General features: G+C 42.9%; 1 long non-coding RNA gene across 1 annotated transcript in view; it reads left to right on the top strand.

Annotated features, from left to right (window-relative positions):
- The window catches only part of LOC134575795 (uncharacterized), a 42,336-nt gene that overhangs the window by 5,493 nt on the left and 14,370 nt on the right, over window positions 1-22,473 (top strand). The window contains exons 2-3 of the long non-coding RNA XR_010085750.1: window positions 11,316-11,363; window positions 19,223-19,366. This is a non-coding gene — a long non-coding RNA (uncharacterized LOC134575795). The remainder of the gene's footprint in view (window positions 1-11,315; window positions 11,364-19,222; window positions 19,367-22,473) is intronic.

The following is a 22,473-nucleotide window of genomic DNA, read 5'->3' as shown; positions in this document are numbered from 1 at the left end:
TTGAGTTTGGTTTGGGGGTGTTACTCAGTATGCGGGTTATGTGCTTGGATTAGGGGGTGTTACTCAGTATGTGGGTTATGAGTTTGGTTTGGGGGTGTTACCCAGTATGTGGGTTATATGCTTGGATTAGGGGGTGTTACTCAGTATGTGGGTTATGTGCTTGGTTTGGGGGTGTTACTCAGTATGTGGGTTATGTGCTTGGTTTGGGGGTGTTACTCAGTATGTGGGTTATGAGCTTGGTTTGGGGTGTTACTCAGTATGTGGGTTATGAGTTTGGTTTGGGGGTTTTACTCAGTATGCGGGTTATGTGCTTGGTTTGGGGGTGTTACTTAGGATGTGGGTTATGAGCTTGGTTTGGGGGTGTTACTCAGTATGTGGGTTATGAGCTTGGTTTGGGGGTGTTACTCAGTATGTGGGTTATGAGCTTGGTTTGGGGGTGTTACTCAGTATGTGGGTTATGAGCTTGGTTTGGGGGTGTTACTCAGTATGTGGGTTATGAGTTTGGTTTGGGGGTTTTACTCAGTATGCGGGTTATGTGCTTGGTTTGGGGGTGTTACTTAGGATGTGGGTTATGAGCTTGGTTTGGGGGTGTTACTCAGTATGTGGGTTATGAGCTTGGTTTGGGGGTGTTACTCAGTATGTGGGTTATAAGCTTGGTTTGGGGGTGTTACTTAGGATGTGGGTTATGAGCTTGGTTTGGGGGTGTTACTCAGTATGTGGGTTATGAGCTTGGTTTGGGGGTGTTACTCAGTATGTGGGTTATGAGCTTGGTTTGGGGGTGTTACTCAGTATGTGGGTTATGAGCTTGGTTTGGGGGTGTTACTCAGTATGTGGGTTATGAGCTTGGTTTGGGGGTGTTACTCAGTATGTTGGTTATGAGCTTGGTTTGGGGATGTTACTCAGTATGTGGGTTATGTGCTTGGTTTGGGGGTGTTACTCAGTATGTGGGTTATGAGCTTGGTTTGGGGGTGTTACTCAGTATGTGGGTTATGTGCTTGGGTTGGGGGTGTTACTCAGTATGTGGGTTATGAGTTTGGTTTGGGGGTGTTACCCAGTATGTGGGTTATGTGCTTGGATTAGGGGGTGTTACTCGGTATGTGGTTTATGTGCTTTATTTGGGGGTGTTACTCAGTATGTGGGTTATGTGCTTGGGTTGGGGGTGTTACTCAGTATGCGGGTTATGTGCTTGGTTTGGAGGTGTTACTCAGTATGTGGGTTGAGTTTGGTTTTGGGGTGTTACTCAGTATGCGGGTTATGTGCTTGGATTAGGGGGTGTTACTCAGTATGTGGGTTATGAGTTTGGTTTGGGGGTGTTACCCAGTATGTGGGTTATATGCTTGGATTAGGGGGTGTTACTCAGTATGTGGGTTATGTGCTTGGTTTGGGGGTGTTACTCAGTATGTGGGTTATGTGCTTGGTTTGGGGGTGTTACTCAGTATGTGGGTTATGAGCTTGGTTTGGGGTGTTACTCAGTATGTGGGTTATGTGCTTGGGTTGGGGGTGTTACTCAGTATGTGGGTTATGAGTTTGGTTTGGGGGTGTTACTCAGTATGTGGGTTATGAGTTTGGTTTGGGGGTGTTACTCAGTATGCGGGTTATGTGCTTGGATTAGGGGGTGTTACTCAGTATGTGGGTTATGAGTTTGGTTTGGGGGTGTTACCCAGTATGTGGGTTATGTGCTTGGATTAGGGGGTGTTACTCAGTATGTGGGTTATGTGCTTTATTTGGGGGTGTTACTCAGTATGTGGGTTATGTGCTTGGTTTGGGGGTGTTACTCAGTATGTGGGTTATGTGCTTGGATTAGGGGGTGTTACTCAGTATGTGGGTTATGTGCTTTATTTGGGGGTGTTACTCAGTATGTGGGTTATGAGTTTGGTTTGGGGGTGTTACTCAGTATGTGGGTTATGTGCTTGGTTTGGGGGTGTTACTCAGTATGTGGGTTATGTGCTTGGATTAGGGGTGTTACTCAGTATGTGGGTTATGTGCTTGGTTTGGGGGTGTTACTCAGTATGTGGGTTATGAGCTTGGTTTGGGGGTGTTACTCAGTATGTGGGTTATGTGCTTTATTTGGGGGTGTTACTCAGTATGTGGGTTATGAGCTTGGTTTGGGGGTGTTACTCAGTATGTGGGTTATGTGCTTGGTTTAGGGGTGTTACTCAGTATGTGGGTTATGAGTTTGGTTTGGGGGTGTTACTCAGTATGCGGGTTATGTGCTTGGATTAGGGGGTGTTACTCAGTATGTGGGTTATGTGCTTGGTTTGGGGGTGTTACTCAGTATGTGGGTTATGTGCTTGGTTTGGGGGTGTTACTCAGTATGTGGGTTATGAGCTTGGTTTGGGGGTGTTACTCAGTATGTGGGTTATGTGCTTGGGTTGGGGGTGTTACTCAGTATGTGGGTTATGAGTTTGGTTTGGGGGTGTTACTCAGTATGTGGGTTATGAGTTTGGTTTGGGGGTGTTACTCAGTATGCGGGTTATGTGCTTGGATTAGGGGGTGTTACTCAGTATGTGGGTTATGAGTTTGGTTTGGGGGTGTTACCCAGTATGTGGGTTATGTGCTTGGTTAGGGGGTGTTACTCATTATGTGGGTTATGTGCTTTATTTGGGGGTGTTACTCAGTATGTGGGTTATGTGCTTGGTTTGGGGGTGTTACTCAGTATGTGGGTTATGTGCTTGGATTAGGGGGTGTTACTCAGTATGTGGGTTATGTGCTTTATTTGGGGGTGTTACTCAGTATGTGGGTTATGAGTTTGGTTTGGGGGTGTTACTCAGTATGCGGGTTATGTGCTTGGTTTAGGGGTGTTACTCAGTATGTGGGTTATGTGCTTGGTTTGGGGGTGTTACTCAGTATGTGGGTTATGTGCTTGGATTAGGGGTGTTACTCAGTATGCGGGTTATGTGCTTGGATTAGGGGGTGTTACTCAGTATGTGGGTTATGAGTTTGGTTTGGGGGTGTTACCCAGTATGTGGGTTATGTGCTTGGTTAGGGGGTGTTACTCATTATGTGGGTTATGTGCTTTATTTGGGGGTGTTACTCAGTATGTGGGTTATGTGCTTGGTTTGGGGGTGTTACTCAGTATGTGGGTTATGTGCTTGGATTAGGTGGTGTTACTCAGTATGTGGGTTATGAGTTTGGTTTGGGGGTGTTACTCAGTATGTGGGTTATGTGCTTGGTTTGGGGGTGTTACTCAGTATGTGGGTTATGTGCTTGGTTTGGGGGTGTTACTCAGTATGTGGGTTATGTGCTTGGATTAGGGGTGTTACTCAGTATGTGGGTTATGTGCTTTATTTGGGGGTGTTACTTAGTATGTGGGTTATGAGCTTGGTTTGGGGGTGTTACTCAGTATGTGGGTTATGTGCTTGGTTTGGGGGTGTTACTCAGTATGTGGGTTATGTGCTTGGATTAGGGGTGTTACTCAGTATGTGGGTTATGTGCTTGGTTTGGGGGTGTTACTCAGTATGTGGGTTATGAGCTTGGTTTGGGCGTGTTACTCAGTATGTGGGTTATGTGCTTTATTTGGGGGTGTTACTTAGTATGTGGGTTATGTGCTTGGTTTGGGGGTGTTACTCAGTATGTGGGTTATGTGCTTGGTTTGGGGGTGTTACTCAGTATGTGGGTTATGTGCTTGGTTTGGGGGTGTTACTCAGTATGTGGGTTATGTGCTTGGTTTGGGGATGTTACTCAGTATGTGGGTTATGTGCTTGGTTTGGGGGTGTTACTCAGTATGTGGGTTATGTGCTTGGTTTGGGGATGTTACTCAGTATGTGGGTTATGAGTTTGGTTTGGGGTGTTACTCAGTATGTTGGTTATGTGCTTGGTTTGGGGGTGTTACTCAGTATGTGGGTTATGTGCTTGGTTTGGGGTGTTACTCAGTATGTGGGTTATGAGTTTGGTTTAGGGGTGTTACTCACTATGTGGGTTATAAGCTTGGTTTGGGGGTGTTACTCAGCATGTTTGTTATGAGTTTGGTTTGGGGGTGGCACAAGAGTTTTGTCACTTCCCACAGCCACTGCTAGTGAGAGAGCTGTTGGCATAGGGCATTCTCCCACTCATCACTAGACAGTATCTATGGAGGCTTCCATGGTCCTGTGGGATCCTCCATAGACATTACACTGACATGAGCTCATGGCAGACGAAGGCCAGGAACTGAAGATAAAATATGTCGGTGCCCGCAGGGGACAGAATCAGGTAAGTATAATTTACCATTACCTCACCCCTGGGCCATCACAACCCATAAACCGATGCCACCATTGGGAGTTTTTGTAAAATATGCAAAGACCCCTGAAGGTGACAGATCAGCTTAGAGGGTTAGTCCCTGACCACACAGGACAAAGGTCATACTTTTTGAAGTTTTAGTATTAGTATTAAAGAACCACTATAGTGCCAGGAAACCATACTCATTTTCTTGGCACTACAGTGCCCTGAGGGTGCCCCCACCCTCAGGGTCCCCGTCCCGCCGGGCTGGATGGAGAGGTAGGGGTTAAACTTACCTCTTTCTCCAGCGCACGCGCATTCAGCCAGTCTCATAGCAAAGCATTTACAATGCTTTCCTATGGACGCTGGCGTCTTCTCACTGTGATTTTCACAGTGAGAAGCACGCAAGCGCCTCGAGACAGCAACTAGAGGCTGGATTAACCCAAATATAAACATATGGAGGCGTCATTCGTGTTTAGTTGGGATACAGTTTACACTCACAAAGATAATACTAAAATGACAATTCAAAATGTATTTCAAATTCAAGTACAAAGTTGCCAAGATGGAAAAATGTTTTACGGTTGGCTACTCTGGCCTTAAATTTGAGTGCTGCCCAGGATTTGATGTTTACATGATGTGTGTTTGAGGTGTATTTCAATATGTGGATGTATATGTTATATTTTTGGGTGGGTTGGGTAATATGTTTTGGAGTGCAGTTTGGAATATATTTTGAGTGAAATATCCTATTGATGCTAATATGCTGAATATACACTGCTTGGCCAAAAATAAGTCGACGCCCCCACAAAAAGGTCACACACTCTAATATTTAGTTGTACCACCTTTAGCTTTGATTACCGCACGCATTCGCTATGGCATTGTTTCGATAAACTTCTGCAATGTCACAAGATTTATTTCTGTCCAGTGTTGCATTAATTTTTCACCAAGATCTTGTATTGATGATGGGAGAGTCGGACCACTGCGCAAAGCCTTCTCCAGCACATCCCAAAGATTCTCAATGGGGTTAAGGCCTGGACTCTGTGGTGGCCAATCCATGTGTGCAAATGATGTCTCATGCTCCCTGAACCACTCTTTCAAAATTTGAGTCTGATGAATCCTGGCATTGTCATCTTGGAATATGACCGTGCCATCAAGGAAGAAAAAATCCATGTATGGATTAATCTGGTCATTTAATATATTCAGGTAGTCAGCTGAACTCATTCTTTGGGCACATAATGTTGCTGAACCTAGACCTGACCAACTGCAGCAACCCCAGATCATAGCACTTCCCCCACAGGCTTGTATAGTACGTACTAGGCATGATGGGTGCTAGGGATCGACAGATATAGATTTTTTAGAGCCGATACCGATAATCTGTGAACTTTCAGGCCGATAGCCGATAATTTACAGATATTCTGTACATTTACCATTTTAAAAAAAACAAAAAACTATTTCTACACAAATCTACTGTTAACTGAAAATGTTTATTATTTATTTTTTTGCACATTTTTTTTTAATAAAGTAAATGTACAAAATATACATGCCAGTCAGAATTTTTTATGTTTTCAAGAATATATGTGTGAATATATGTGTGCGTAGTGGAAGCAGTGAGAAGCATTAATATCAGCACAGATTCTGTGCTGATATTAATGCCGGTGGAAGTTTGGAAATCTCCAGATATGAAATCAGCAGAGGGTTGGCGACTTTTGGGCGCCATGCACCTCAGCACTCGTAGTCCCCGCTCTGTGACATTACGTGGTCTTCCATTTCATGGATGAGTTGCTGCTGTTCCTAAACGCTTCCAATAATACCACTTGCAGTTGACCGTAGAATATCTAGGAGGGATAAAATTTCACGCACTGACTAATATTTGCTTATTATTGCAAACGTGGCATCTTATCACACAGTATGAATTCACTGATCTCTTTAGAACTACCAATTATCCACCCCACAAATATTTGATAATGCAGACTGCATAGTTAGGTGAATGATTTTATACACCTGTGGCAATGAGTCTTTTTGAAATACCTGAATTCAATAATTAAGAGGTAATTAAAGGGACACTTCAGGCACCCAGACCACTTCTGCTCATTGGAGTGGTCTGGGTGCCAACTCCCACTACCCTTAACCCTGCAAGTGTAATTATTGCAGTTTTTTTTAAACTGCAATAATTACCTTGCAGGGTTAAGTCCTCCCCTAGTGGCTGTCTATTAGACAGCCACTAGAGGGAACTTCCTGCTTCATAGCACAGGTTTTCTGTGCTAGAGCGTCGCTGGACATCCTCACGCTGTGTGAGGACCTCCAGCGTCGCTCTATTCCCCATAGGGAAGCATTGAAATTCATTTTCAATGCTTTCCTATGGGGTGCGCTAATGCGCATGCGCGGCATTGCCGCGCATGCGCATTAGGTCTCCTCGGCCGGCGGGCGAGATCAGTCTCGCCCACCGGCTGACGTAAGCAGAAGGAGGAGCGGCGGGGGAGGAGGAAGCAGCGACGTGGGACCTGTCGCTGCCTCTGGTAAGTCACTGAAGGGGTTTTCACCCCTTCAGCAACTGGGGATTGGGGGGTGGGAGGGAGAGGGACCCTCCAGTGCCAGGAAAACTGATCGTTTTCCTGGCACTGGAGTTTCCCTTTAAGAGGTGTGTCCCAATACTTTTGTCCATATAGTGTATATATGTATTCATTTTTACAAGGCTTACTATTGGGTAGAATAAAGGGCGTTTATGATAATTTATTATGCCCGCTTATCAAAACAAATTAGAAAATGGGTAATAAAATGGGGGTGAAGAACTTTGAGATTATTTTTTTATATTTTGCTTGCAAAGAGATTGAAGGGTTAGGTGTAGGTTCTACCTGGGGATTAATATATGTTTTTATTACTTTATTTAGTGGGAATGGGTTTATTAAAAATTAAATGCCCAAGATGGTATGAAGGGGGTTGGGGTAGGTATATTAACTTGGCATCCCCTTGTTTTGTATACGTGAGGTGGGGTCTTCACAGGTTCGCTGCTAGTAGGCTTAGTTCTCTTTTCCCTAATGTATACAGGTACTGACATAAACAGGGCTCTATGAAAAATCCATATACCTCCCACTCCAGATCACATAGGTAAATGATTTTATTGCTCTCTATCCAGTTCTATTACCTACCACCTCACCGCACTTGATGCAGCCTTGAGCTTGCTATGTGTGGTAGGAATCCATAATTACTGCAGATCTTTGCCATTCTCTACCACCGCACTGACAGAGTTATGCTAGTCCATACACATTCAGGCCCTGGGAACAACCCCATATTTTATCATTTATTTTTTGTAGTACAGTCAGGTCTACCTAGTGGCAACACGAACTAGGATTCTTTTTTCTTAGTCAACAGGCATTTTTGCTGATTATTGCAGCATTTTTAATTTGCATTCCTATGGGGACGTCTGCGTATGGGGACGTCTACTCAGTGAAGTGGAAGTGCCTCCACTGGCTGTCAGTGTCACAGTCACTAGAGGTGTGATAAAACCTTCAAGGCAAACACTGCGGTTAGTGCAGCACTCCCAGACTGCCACATTGGTGGGAGTTTTAGTTCTGGAGAGCATCTGCCACCATTAAAGGACCACTATAGTGCCAGGAAAACACTCGTTTTCCTGGCACTGTAGTGCAATGAGGGTGCCCCCACCCTCAGGGACCCCCTCCCGCCGGGCTGGGTGGAGAGGAAGGGGTTAAACTTACCTCTTTCTCCAGCGCCGGGCGGGGAACTCTCCTCCTCCTCCTCTCCGGCTGAATGCGCATGCGCGGCAAGAGCCGCGCGCGCATTCAGCCAGTCTCATAGGAAAGCATTATCAATGAGACAGCCACTGGAGGCTGGATTAACCCAAATATAAACATAGCAGTTTCTCTGAAACTGCTATGTTTATAGAAAAAAGGGTTAACCCTAGCTGGACCAGGCACCCAGACCACTTCATTAAAGGACCACTCTAGGCACCACAGCTTAATGAAGTGGTCTGGGTGCCAGGTCCAGCTAGGGTTAACTAATTGTTTTATAAACATAGCAGTTTCAGAGAAACTGCTATGTTTATCAATTAGTTAAGCCTTCCCCTATTTCCTCTAGTGGCTGTCTCACTGACAGCCGCTAGAGGCGCTTGCGTGATTCTCACTGTGAAAATCACAGTGAGAGCACGCAAGCGTCCATAGGAAAGCATTATGAATGCTTTCCTATGTGACCGGCTGAATGCGCGCGCAGCTCTTGCTGCGCGTGCGCATTCAGCCGACGGGGAGGAACGGAGGCGGAGAGGAGGAGGAGAGCTCCCCGCCCAGCGCTGGAAAAAGGTAAGTTTTACCCCTTTTCCCCTTTCCAGAGCCGGGCGGGAGGGGGTCCCTGAGGGTGGGGGCACCCTCAGGGCACTCTAGTGCCAGGAAAACGAGTATGCTTTCCTGGCACTAGAGTGGTCCTTTAAGCTGAAGTGGTCTGGGTGCCTATAGTGGTCCTTTAAGCCCAGCAGTAGAAATTCATAAACCACTTGTAAAGCGATATCATAGAATCCCTCAATTAATACCATTATGTATATAATAACAGACACTTTCTCTCTCTCTCATATTATCCTTATTGTAATTTTTTAGGTAATAGAAATAATCATATCACGATATAGGCCTCAATGTAATAATCCTAATGATTCAATACTGTTACAAAGCTTTTGCCAAATTATTCATATTAAAATGTTTTGTTTTTTTTAATTTTCACCTTTTAATTAAATTATCTGAAAATCTTTCAGATGCCTCCATATACAATCTGCTATATACAATGAATGATTGCTGAGTCCTTTATAACGTACTGTACACACACACACACACTCTCTGCTTGGCTGCTCTAGTAAGGAAGGTTTCCTGCTAAATCCAGAGGTCACCCATCCTCCATTACATAGAAAGTATCTACCTTAAAAGCAGGTATGGCAGCCAGGGAGATCTATCACTCACAGTGTGCATGGTCATTGGTCTCTCAGCTCAGGCGCCATCACTCACACTCCAATTCCATGTGCACTCAGCAGAGGATACACTGTACATAGAGAGCATGGGAGGGAGGGGCCACCACACCCTCTCTAACCCTGGGTACTATCACAGTGTAATAATTATATAGGGTGATTATTATTATAAACAGTGTAATATTTATATAGGGCGATTATTATTATTACAGACAGTGTAATATTCATATATAGTGATTATTATTACAAACAGTGTAATATTTATAAATAGTGCCTGTTATTGTTACATCATGTAATATTTATGTAGAGTTATTATTATTATTACAAACAGGGTAATATTTATATGTAGTGATTATTATTACAAACAGTGTAATATTTACATAAAGTGATTATTATTACAAACAGTGTAATATTTATATATATAGTGATTATTATTACAAACAGTGTAATATTTATATAGGGCGATTATTATTATTACAAACAGTGTAATATTCACATATAGTGATTATTATTACAAACAGTGTCATATTTATATATAGTGATTATTATTACAAACAGTGTAATGTTTATAAATAGTGCCTGTTATTGTTACATCATGTAATATTTATGTAGAGTTATTATTATTATTATTATTACAAACAGGGTAATATTTACATAAAGTGATTATTATTATTACAAACAGTGTAATATTTACATATAGTGATTATTATTATTATTATTACAAACAGTGTAATATTTATAATTTGTGATTATTATTATTATTATTATTACAAACAGTGTAATATTTATATATAGTGATTATTATTACAAACAGTGTAATATTTATATAGAGTGATTATTATTATTACAAACAGTGTAATATTTATATATAGTGCCTGTTATTATTACAAACAGTGTAATATTTACAATTTGTGATTATTATTATAAACATGGTAATATTCATATAGAGTTATTATTATTATTACAAACAGTGTAATATTTATATATAGTGCCTGTTATTATTACAAACAGTGTAATATTTATATATAGTGCCTGTTATTATTACAAACAGTGTAATATTTACAATTTGTGATTATTATTATAAACATGGTAATATTTATAGAGTGATTATTATTACAAACAGTGTAATATTCATATATAGTGATTATTATGACAAACAGTGTAATATTTATAAATAGTGCCTGTTATTGTTACATCATGTAATATTTATGTAGAGTTATTATTATTATTATTACAAACAGGGTAATATTTACATAAAGTGATTATTATTATTACAAACAGTGTAATATTCATATATAGTGATTATTATTACAAACAATGTCATATTTATATATAGTGATTATTATTACAAACAGTGTAATATTTATAAATAGTGCCTGTTATTGTTACATCATGTAATATTTATGTAGAGTTATTATTATTATTATTACAAACAGGGTAATATTTACATAAAGTGATTATTATTATTACAAACAGTGTAATATTCACATATAGTGATTATTATTACAAACAATGTCATATTTATATATAGTGATTATTATTACAAACAGTGTAATATTTATAAATAGTGCCTGTTATTGTTACATCATGTAATATTTATGTAGAGTTATTATTATTATTACAAACAGGGTAATATTTACATAAAGTGATTATTATTATTACAAACAGTGTAATATTTACATATAGTGATTATTATTATTATTATTACAAACAGTGTAATATTTATAATTTGTGATTATTATTATTATTACAAACAGTGTAATATTTATATATAGTGCCTGTTATTATTACAAACAGTGTAATATTTACAATTTGGGATTATTATTATAAACATGGTAATATTTATAGAGTGATTATTATTACAAACAGTGTAATATTTATATGTAGTGATTATTATTATTGCAAACAGTGTAATATTCATATAGAGTTATTATTATTATTATTACAAACAGTGTAATATTTATATATAGTGCCTGTTATTATTACAAACAGTGTAATATTTACAATTTGTGATTATTATTACAAACACAGTAATATTTATATAGAGTGATTATTATTACAAACAGTGTAATATTTATTAGGGAAGGACCGATTATCGGTTTTCCTGATATTATCTGCCAATATTCCTTGGCCCGTCTCTCATTTATTCTCTGTCTGCTTGCAGAAATTTCATATACCTGTCTCAGGCACTAACCAGCCACTCTAAGGACCGGTACGTGTACCTTTACTGTTTCCTTTAGGTTTGCCTGTTAGGGTAACTCTATTCCTGACATTTATATAGTATATGATATTACCACCAGTGCTGTCTTATTATTATTATTATTATTATCGCCATTTATATAGCGCCAACAGATTCCGTAGCGCTTTACAATATTATGAGAGGGGGGATTTAACTATAAATATGACGATTACAAGAAAACATACAGGAACGATAGGTTGAAGAGGACCCTGTTCAAACTAACTTACAGTCTACAGGAATTGGGGTATAAAATACATTAGGCAGGAAATAGCAATCAAATAAGGTGGGAGTGAAGCAGAGCTGGAGGAGAGAGTAGAGTGCTGCCCGTTAGGAGAGAGCAAGAGACAGGTATGTATGGTAGAGGTTACTTTTGGAGGCCATAAACTTTCCTAAAGAGATGGTTTTAAGGCTCTTCTTAAACGATTGAAGACATGGGGAGAGTCTGATAGCGGTAGGCAGGCTATCCCATAGGAAGGGAGCCGCCCGCGAGAAGTCCTGCAAGCGTGAGTTGGCCATACGGATGCGAACAACGGGCAGAGCAGAGAGACCGTGAAGGAGCATACCTATGGATCTGTGAAGAGATATAAGAGGGGCTAGAATTGTTCAGTGCTTTATAGGTATGGGTTAGCACTTTGAATTGACTCCTATAGGATACAGGAAGCCAATGTAAGGACTGGCAGAGGGGTGAGGTGTGAGAGGACCGACTAGAGAGGAAAATCAGTCTGGCGGCAGCATTCATTACAGACTGTAGAGGGGCAATACGGCTTTTGGGAAGACCAATTATGAGAGAGTTACAATAATCCATGCAGGAAATTACTAGAGCATGGACAAGCTCCTTGGTAGCATCTTGCGTAAGAAAGGGGCGGATGCGGGCTATGTTTTTAAGATGGAATCTACAGGATTTGGCAACATACTGGATGTGAGGCACAAAGGTGAGGCCAGAGTCAAGAATGACGCCAAGATAGTTTGCAAGGATGGACTTATGTGGATATCACTAACTTGAAGTGATAACGAAAGACGAGGATCAGTATTAGGAGGAGGCAAGACAAGGAGCTCAGTTTTAGAGAGATTTAGTTTCAGAAAGCGGAAGGACAACCAGTCAGAGATGGAAGAAAGGCAAGCAGTGACACGTTGCAGGACAGCAGGGAAGAGGTCCAGCGAGGAGAGCTATATCTGGGTGTCATCAGCGTACAGGTGGTAGTGGAATCCAAAAGAGGTAATAAGTTTGCCAAGAGAGGCAGTATAAAGAGAAAATAGAAAGGGACCAAGGACAGAGCCTTGGGGGTATCCAACTGAGACAGGATGAGGGGAGAAGGTATAATTAGAAAAGAAGACACTGAATGAGCATTGGGAAAGATATGTGCAGTGTGTGAGGGGTGCATTATCTGTGAGGGGTGATGTGTGTGTAAGGAGTGCTATGTGTGAGGCATGCTGTGTGTGTGTGCGGATGTGCATTGAGTGTGTGTCAGACGCGCATTGTATGTCAGGGCCGCATTGTGTGTCAGGGGCGCATTGTGTGTGTGAGTGGTGCTATGTGTGTGTGAGGGATGATTAGTGTGTGTAAGGGTGCATTGTATGTAAATGGTGCATTGTGTGTGAGGGGTGCATTGAGTGTGTGTCAGAGGCGCATTGTGTGTGTGAGTAGTGCTATGTGTGTGTGTGAGGGTTCCTGTGTGTGTAAGGGGTGCATTGTGTGTGAATGGTGCAGTGTGTATGTAAGGGGTGCAGTGTGTGTGTGCGGTGTGCTGTGTGTGTAAGGGATGCTGTGTGTGTAAGGGATGCTGTATGAGTGTGTATGCTCGCGGGAGGAATCTACAGCCTTCTGGGTCAGAGCAACTTTAAATCTGCAGGTCTTTCCTGGGGTATTTCTGATAGACATGTGCAATTTGTATTTAAATTTGGCCGAATTTCGGAAGTGCCGAACCAAACCGCCGAAGTCCTTAACTGCCGAATTTCGGAAGTGTTGAACCGAATTGCCGAAGTGCTTCGGAGTTCTGAAGAGTGGCAAAACAGGAGAGGGAGGGAAAGTTAAGGGAATGATGATAGGAATCTAACCCTAACTCTACCTCTACCCCTAATCCTACCCCTAACCTAGTACATATATATATATATATATATATATATATATATATATATATATATAAACCATCCAAATGAAATAGGCTGCTCTCCGGGCTTAAAAGTTCCAATCTTTATTTAAAGTTGATTAACCCCTTAAGGACCAAACTTCTGGAATAAAAGGGAATTATGACGTGTCACACACGTCATGTGTCCTTAAGGGGTTAAAAAATGCGACCAACGTTTCGGTCCCCGATCGGGACCTTCTTCAGGGTCAAATTCAACAGGACAATACATCAAATTACAAATACTTACAATATATACCATTGATAATTAAGGGAATTACTCACCAGTGTGTTTGCCGCCTAGCCCGCCAACACCAAGTGTACTTCCGGGTATGCGCGCGCAACTCTGAACGTGCCCCACCTCCCGTCACGTTATCGTGCGTGTATAGAGACCTGGGTAACCGGAGACTGCGGTTTCCATGGTGACAGTAAACAATGTGAAATGTGAATGAATCAGGATATGTTCCCATGAAATAATGTAAGGGGAACATGGATCTAAAGTGCTTAATAGTGCATAAGTTATGGAGATAACATTTAAAGTTTTATATTCATCTAGTGTAAAGTGTATAATTATCTAGAAAAATGTATAATTATCTAGAAAAAGGTGCTTTGGATAAAGTGTATACCAGGTAGCCGATGTATATATATATATATATAAAGTGCCCAGTGCCAAAAAACTACAAAATCAGTGCTAAAAGTGAACCACGCTAATTAAAGTGCTACCAAGTACTATATACTTCTAAAGCCCATAATACCTAAAGGTACAAATGTTTAAATACTATACATAAATACATGTAAACTAAAAACATTATAACTAAAAACATTATAGCTGACTGGATATTACTACAAGAAAGAATGGTAAGTAATGTTTTCATTGAGTCCCAGAGGCGACACCGTGTTTAATTGGTTAATCCAAAACGCCTCTCTTTGGAGCAATAGTCTACCTCTGTTACCCCCTCTCCGGGGGGGAGGAATATGGTCTATCCCAATGAACTTTAGGGATGCCAAAGGGTGCTTTTTATCCAAAAAGTGCTGAGCAACAGGTTTATCTGTTTGTCCATCCCTATACGCCAACCTTATACTTGACCGGTGACCCCTAATCCTCTCGCATAGGGGTGTTTCTGTCTTTCCCACGTAGTGTAGGCCACACGGGCATACCAATTTATAAACCACGTAAGGAGTTTTGCAAGTTATGGTGTGTCTTATATCATAGACCTTGTTGGTGTGTGGGTGGTTGAACTTTTTTGCCGCAATCATGTGCCCACAAGTCACACATCCTAAACATCGAATGCATCCCCTAATGTTGTGCTTGTCCACTTTGGAGTAACTTTCCACTGGGTCGGTATGCACCAACATGTCCTTGAGGCTTTTACCCCTCCTGTAGCATAACAGGGGTTTCTCCCTAAAAATCTTCGGTAAGGTTTCATCCAAGACAACCATTCTCCAATTATCTTTAACAATTGCTGTCAATTCACTTGAGGTATTATGAAACGTCATAGGGAATACCATCCTCCGTGTGGGATCCTTAGTGGTAGGTACCGGAGCCATCTTAGCTTTCAACAGTGCCTGTTCCAACTCCCGACGGTCATAGCCTCTATCCAGGAACTTTTCTGTCATGGCCTGCAATTGTAACTCGGCTTTATTTATATCCGAGTTATTACGAATAACTCTTTGGAATAGCGCCTTGGGAATGGATTTTTTCAACGGGGCTGGGTGTGCACTATCCGCATGCAGCAGAGTGTTGCGATCTGTTGGTTTTGAAAATAACGTATGTTGTATTTCCTTAGATTCAAATGTGAGTTCCAGATCCAAATACTGTACACTAACTTCACTGATGTTAGCCGTGAATTTAATAGTTGTTTGCAGTAAGTTGAGCTCCTCTATCATAGAATATGCTTCACTGCAACTACCCCTCCAGATTATCAACAGGTCATCTATGAAGCGGTAGTAACCAATAATCTTATCCCTGTAGGGGGTCAAAATGTATGTTTGCTCGTATACGTACATGTACGCATTAGCGTACATTGGGGCCATGGCTGACCCCATCGATGTCCCCGCAACCTGCAAGTACCACCGATCCTCGAATCTGAAGTAGTTGTTATACAGCACCAAAGATAAAAGTTCCAATGTAAATTCAATCATGGGACCTTGGTAAACCGTAGAGCCACATAACACTTGTCGCATTGCTTCAATGCCATCTGTGTGGGGAATAACCGTGTATAGGCTTTTGACGTCCATAGTAATGAATATAGGAGATTGGTCTCCAAACTCCAATTTCTTGATTTTATGCAAGAGGGTCTGTGTGTCTTTAATACAAGTGTCCAACTCTTCCACAGGTCCTTTAACCCCTTAAGGACACATGACATGTCTGACACGTCGTGATTCCATTTTATTCCAGAAGTTTGGTCCTTAAGGGGTTAAACATATGGTCTAACCACTGTGCTATGGGCTCTAAGATGCCCCCAATAGCAGACACTATGGGGCAGTCCGGGGGTTTATACATACTCTTGTGGATTTTTGTTATACTGTATATGATGGGAGTCCGAGGGTGTTGTTTATTCAAAAATGTATGTAGATCTTGACTGATGTATCCAGCTCTGAGGCCCATGTCAATAACATCAGAGATCTTCCTTTGTATTCCTACAGTGGGATCACCCGATAAAGGGCGATAGGTGTTCAAGTCTTGGAGCTGGTGATTAAGATCCTCCGCGTAATCCGTGTAATTCATAAGGACCACGCCGCCACCTTTGTCCGCTGAGCGGATAACTATAGTGCGGTCTTTAGATAAACTGTCGAGGAGTTTTCGCTCCTTTTTGCTGATGTTGTGTCTCTTATTGTGCCGTTTAGATATTGCCTCTTGTGTCATCTTGGATGTAGTAGCAAGAAATGTCCTAATGGATGGTTTATTAGTTTGTGGATCGAATGTGGACTTGGCTTTAAATTTCTCCAAGCCCCCTGGCGTTGGCATTGGCTTATTTTGGTTAATATTATGAAAAAACTCTTTGAGCCTCATATTCCTACCGAACTGGAATAAGATGGCTCCGGTACCTACCACTAAGGATCCCACACGGAGGATGGTATTCCCTATGACGTTTCATAATACCTCAAGTGAATTGACAGCAATTGTTAAAGATAATTGGAGAATGGTTGCCTTGGATGAAACCTTACCGAAGATTTTTAGGGAGAAACCCCTGTTATGTTACAGGAGGGGTAAAAGCCTCAAGGACATGTTGGTGCATACCGACCCAGTGGAAAGTTACTCCAAAGTGGACAAGCACAACATTAGGGGATGCATTCGATGTTTAGGATGTGTGACTTGTGGGCACATGATTGCGGCAAAAAAGTTCAACCACCCACACACCAACAAGGTCTATGATATAAGACACACCATAACTTGCAAAACTCCTTACGTGGTTTATAAATTGGTATGCCCGTGTGGCCTACACTACGTGGGAAAGACAGAAACACCCCTATGCGAGAGGATTAGGGGTCACCGGTCAAGTATAAGGTTGGCGTATAGGGATGGACAAACAGATAAACCTGTTGCTCAGCACTTTTTGGATAAAAAGCACCCTTTGGCATCCCTAAAGTTCATTGGGATAGACCATATTCCTCCCCCCCGGAGAGGGGGTAACAGAGGTAGACTATTGCTCCAAAGAGAGGCGTTTTGGATTAACCAATTAAACACGGTGTCGCCTCTGGGACTCAATGAAAACATTACTTACCATTCTTTCTTGTAGTAATATCCAGTCAGCTATAATGTTTTTAGTTATAATGTTTTTAGTTTACATGTATTTATGTATAGTATTTAAACATTTGTACCTTTAGGTATTATGGGCTTTAGAAGTATATAGTACTTGGTAGCACTTTAATTAGCGTGGTTCACTTTTAGCACTGATTTTGTAGTTTTTTGGCACTGGGCACTTTATATATATATATATATATACATCGGCTACCTGGTATACACTTTATCTAAAGCACCTTTTTCTAGATAATTATACATTTTTCTAGATAATTATACACTTTACACTAGATGAATATAAAACTTTAAATGTTATCTCCATAACTTATGCACTATTAAGCACTTTAGATCCATGTTCTCCTTACATTATTTCATGGGAACATATCCTGATTCATTCACATTTCACATTGTTTACTGTCACCATGGAAACCGCAGTCTCCGGTTACCCAGGTCTCTATACACGCACGATAACGTGACGGGAGGTGGGGCACGATCAGAGTTGCGCGCGCATACCCGGAAGTACACTTGGTGTTGGCGGGCTAGGCGGCAAACACACTGGTGAGTAATTCCCTTAATTATCAATGGTATATATTGTAAGTATTTGTAATTTGATGTATTGTCCTGTTGAATTTGACCCTGAAGAAGGTCCCGATCGGGGACCGAAACATTGGTCGCATTTTTTAATCAACTTTAAATAAAGATTGGAACTTTTAAGCCCGGAGAGCAGCCTATTTCATTAGGATGGTTTATCTTTTTGGAGCCCAGGTCTGGCGCCCGGCATTGGCTTATGGTACACGTGAGTGCTGGGGATTTCAAGTATTTTTTATATATATATATATATATATATATATATATATAGGTCTACTGGCACTGTATGTTATATGTAGGAGAAAGGTCTACTGGCACAGTATGTTTTATAGAGGAGATAGGTCTACACTGTATGTTATGTATAGTAGATAGATCTACAAGCGCTGTATGCTATATATAGGAGATAGGTCTACTAGCACTGCATGCTATATGTATGAGATTGGTCTAATGGCACCGCATGTTATATATAGGAAATAGATCTTCTAGCACTGTATGTTATATATAGGAGATAGATCTACTAGCGCTGCATTTTATATCTAGGAGATAGGTCTAATAGCACTGTAAGTTATATATAGGAGATGGGTCTACTGGCACAGTATGTTATATATAGGCCTGAGTGTCTGTATGCCAGCCAGAGTGTGTGTGAGCCTGTCAGAGTGAGTGTGTATGTGAGCCTGTCAGAGTGTGTGTGCAAGCCTGTCAGTTTGTGTGTTTGCGAGCATGTTGTCAGAGTGAGTGTGCAAACCTGTCAGTGTGTGTGTGTACGTTTAGGTACCTGCCCCCTCCGATCGCATGATGAAGGTGTTTTTACTCACTCATTCTTTATGATCTCAGCTAAGCCGATGCTTTCCCTTAGGAATGCACTGGGAGGATTCTGTGCATCTCCTCATATAGATGCATTGAATTAATGAATCTCTATGAGGAACATTCAGCGCCTCCATGCAGATCTTGGAGACACTAAACGTGGGTTCTAGACGTGGTGCAGCAGTGACCCAGCACTCTCCAGTGACCGTCTGAGTGACTGTCGCTAGAGGTGTTACTAAACAGCAATGTAAACACTGCATTTTTTACTGAAAAGGCAGTGTTGACACTGAAAAGCCTGCAGGGACAGGCTGTAGACACCAGGACAACTACTTCTAGCAGTAGTGGTTCTGGTGACTATAGTGTCCCTTTAGGAATTGCATTTTTCTTGTTGAAAATGACTGGCATCTAACTTTTTTAGCTGGCTCCTAAATTCCAAATAAATTTGTCAAGCCCTGTTATATACATTAAACAGACGTCTATTGATCTTTCTATGTTAATGTACCTTTACTGTGAGCACATTATACATTGTGCTCATTTTGTACTAAATTTACACAAATTATGTTTTTCTTCATCAGGGATTCGTAAATTTGTTCTCAAATTCCTCTCAACGCAACCAGTGGGATCAATAAGCTATCAGGGGGTTTATGTTTTCAGATACCTGCGGGGGAAATGGGGCCAAGCGACCCTGCAATATGAAAACTCGTCAGAACAAAGACTCAGTGAGTATAAGCATGCATACTATTCACACTCAGTGAAAGACCCAGGTACTGTGTAAGATTAAAGACAGAGCAAGATTTAGACACAAACACCACATCAGAGATAAACCTAGGCTCAAACCCAAACAACACATCATAGATAGAGCGAAGCGTAGACCCAAACACCACATAAGAAACAGAGCTAGGCTCAGACCCAAACACCAAGCCAGAGACAGAGCTAGGCTCAGACCCAAACACCATGTCAGAGACAGAGCTAGGCCCAGACCCAAACACCAAGTCAGAGACGGACCTAGGCTCAGACCCAAACACCAAGTCAGAGACAGAGCTAGGCTCAGACCCAAACACCAAGTCAGAGACAGAGCTAGGCCCAGACCCAAACACCATGTCAGAGACAGAGCTAGGCCCAGACCCTAATACCAAGTCAGAGACAGAGCTAGGCCCAGACCAAAACACCAAGTCAGAGACAGAGCTAGGCCCATATCCAAACGTTAAGTCAGAGACAGAGCTAGGCTCAAACCCAAACACAAAGTCAGAGAAAAGCTAGGCTTAGACCCAAATACCATGTCAGAGACAGAGCTAGGCCCAGACCCAAACACCAAGTCAGAGACAGAGTTTCGCCCAGACCCAAACACCAAGTCAGAGACAGAGCTTCGCCCAGACCCAAACACCAAGTCAGAGACAGAGCTAGGCTCAGACCCAAACACTAAGTCAGAGGCAGAGCTAGGCTCAAACCCAAACACCAAGTCAGAGACAGAGCTAGGCTCAAACCCAAACACCAAGTCAGAGACAGAGCTAGGCCCAGACCCAAACACCATGTCAGAGACAGAGCTAGGCCCAGACCCAAACACCAAGTCAGAGACAGAGCTAGGCCCAGACCAAAACACCAAGTCAGAGACAGAGCTAGGCCCAGACCCAAACACCAAGTCAGAGACAGAGCTAGGCCCAGACCCAAACACCATGTCAGAGACAGAGCTAGGCCCAGACCCAAACACCAAGTCAGAGACAGAGCTAGGCCCAGACCAAAACACCAAGTCAGAGACAGAGCTAGGCTCAGACCCAAACACTAAGTCAGAGGCAGAGCTAGGCCCAGACCCAAACACCATGTCAGAGACAGCGCTAGGCCCAGACCCAAACACCAAGTCAGAGACAGAGCTAGACTCAAACCAAAACACCAAGTCAGAGACAGAGCTAGGCCCAGACCCAAACACCATGTCAGAGACAGAGCTAGGCCCAGACCCAAACACCAAGTCAGAGACAGAGCTAGGCCCAGACCAAAACACCAAGTCAGAGACAGAGCTAGGCCCAGACCCAAACACCAAGTCAGAGACAGAGCTAGGCCCAGACCCAAACACCATGTCAGAGACAGAGCAAGGCCCAGACCCAAACACCAAGTCAGAGACAGAGCTAGGCCCAGACCAAAACACCAAGTCAGAGACAGAGCTAGGCTCAGACCCAAACACTAAGTCAGAGGCAGAGCTAGGCTCAAACCCAAACACCAAGTCAGAGACAGAGCTAGGCTCAGACCCAAACACTAAGTCAGAGGCAGAGCTAGGCTCAAACCCAAACACCAAGTCAGAGACAGAGCTAGGCCCAGACCCAAACACCATGTCAGAGACAGCGCTAGGCCCAGACCCAAACACCAAGTCAGAGACAGAGCTAGGCTCAAACCCAAACACCATGTCAGAGACAGAGCTAGGCCCAGACCCAAACACCATGTCAGAGACAGAGCTAGGCCCAGACCCAAACACCAAGTCAGAGACAGAGCTAGGCCCAGACCAAAACACCAAGTCAGAGACAGAGCTAGGCCCAGACCCAAACACCAAGTCAGAGACAGAGCTAGGCCCAGACCCAAACACCATGTCAGAGACAGAGCTAGGCCCAGACCCAAACACCATGTCAGAGACAGAGCTAGGCCCAGACCCAAACACCAAGTCAGAGACAGAGCTAGGCCCAGACCAAAACACCAAGTCAGAGACAGAGCTAGGCCCAGACCCAAACACTAAGTCAGAGACAGAGCAGCTAGGCCCAGACAAAACACCAAGCCAGAGACAGAGCTAGGCCCAGACCCAAACACCAAGTCAGAGACAGAGCTAGGCCCAGACCCAAACACTAAGTCAGAGACAGAGCTAGGCCCAGACAAAACACCAAGCCAGAAACAGAGCTAGGCCCAGACCCAAACACTAAGTCAGAGACAGAGCCAGGCCCAGACTCAAACACTAAGTCAGAGAAAAGCTAGGCTTAGACCCAAATACCAAGTCAGAGACAGAGCTTCTCCCAGAGCCAAACACCAAGTCAGAGACAGAGCTAGGCTCATACCCAAACACCAAGTCAGAGACAGAGCTAGGCTCAGACCCAAACACTAAGTCAGAGACAGAGCTAGGCTCAAACCCAAACACCAAGTCAGAGACAGAGCTAGGCCCAGACCCAAACACCATGTCAGAGACAGCGCTAGGCCCAGACCCAAACACCAAGTCAGAGACAGAGCTAGGCTCAAACCCAAACACCAAGTCAGAGACAGAGCTAGGCCCAGACCCAAACACCATGTCAGAGACAGAGCTAGGCCCAGACCCAAACACCAAGTCAAAGACAGAGCTAGGCCCAGACCAAAACACCAAGTCAGAGACAGAGCTAGGCCCAGACCCAAACACCAAGTCAGAGACAGAGCTAGGCCCAGACCCAAACACTAAGTCAGAGACAGAGCAGCTAGGCCCAGACAAAACACCAAGCCAGAGACAGAGCTAGGCCCAGACCCAAACACCAAGTCAGAGACAGAGCTAGGCCCAGACCCAAACACTAAGTCAGAGACAGAGCTAGGCCCAGACCCAAACACTAAGCCAGAGACAGAGCTAGGCCCAGACCAAAACACCATGTCAGAGACAGAGCTAGGCCCAGACCCAAACACCAAGTCAGAAACAGAGCTAGGCCACGACCCAAACACCAAGTCAGAGACAGAGCTAGGCTCAGACCCAAACACTAAGTCAGAGACAGAGCAAGGCCCAGACCCAAACACCATGTCAGAGACAGAGCTAGGCCCAGACCAAAACACCAAGTCAGAGACAGAGCTAGGCCCAGACAAAACACCAAGTCAGAGACAGAGCTACGCCCAGACC

This window comes from Pelobates fuscus, chromosome 10 (assembly GCF_036172605.1).
Source record: "Pelobates fuscus isolate aPelFus1 chromosome 10, aPelFus1.pri, whole genome shotgun sequence".
Taxonomy (NCBI): domain Eukaryota; kingdom Metazoa; phylum Chordata; class Amphibia; order Anura; family Pelobatidae; genus Pelobates; species Pelobates fuscus.
The sequence above is the reverse complement of the archived record's forward strand: the minus strand, read 5'-3'. Positions and strand labels throughout refer to the sequence as shown.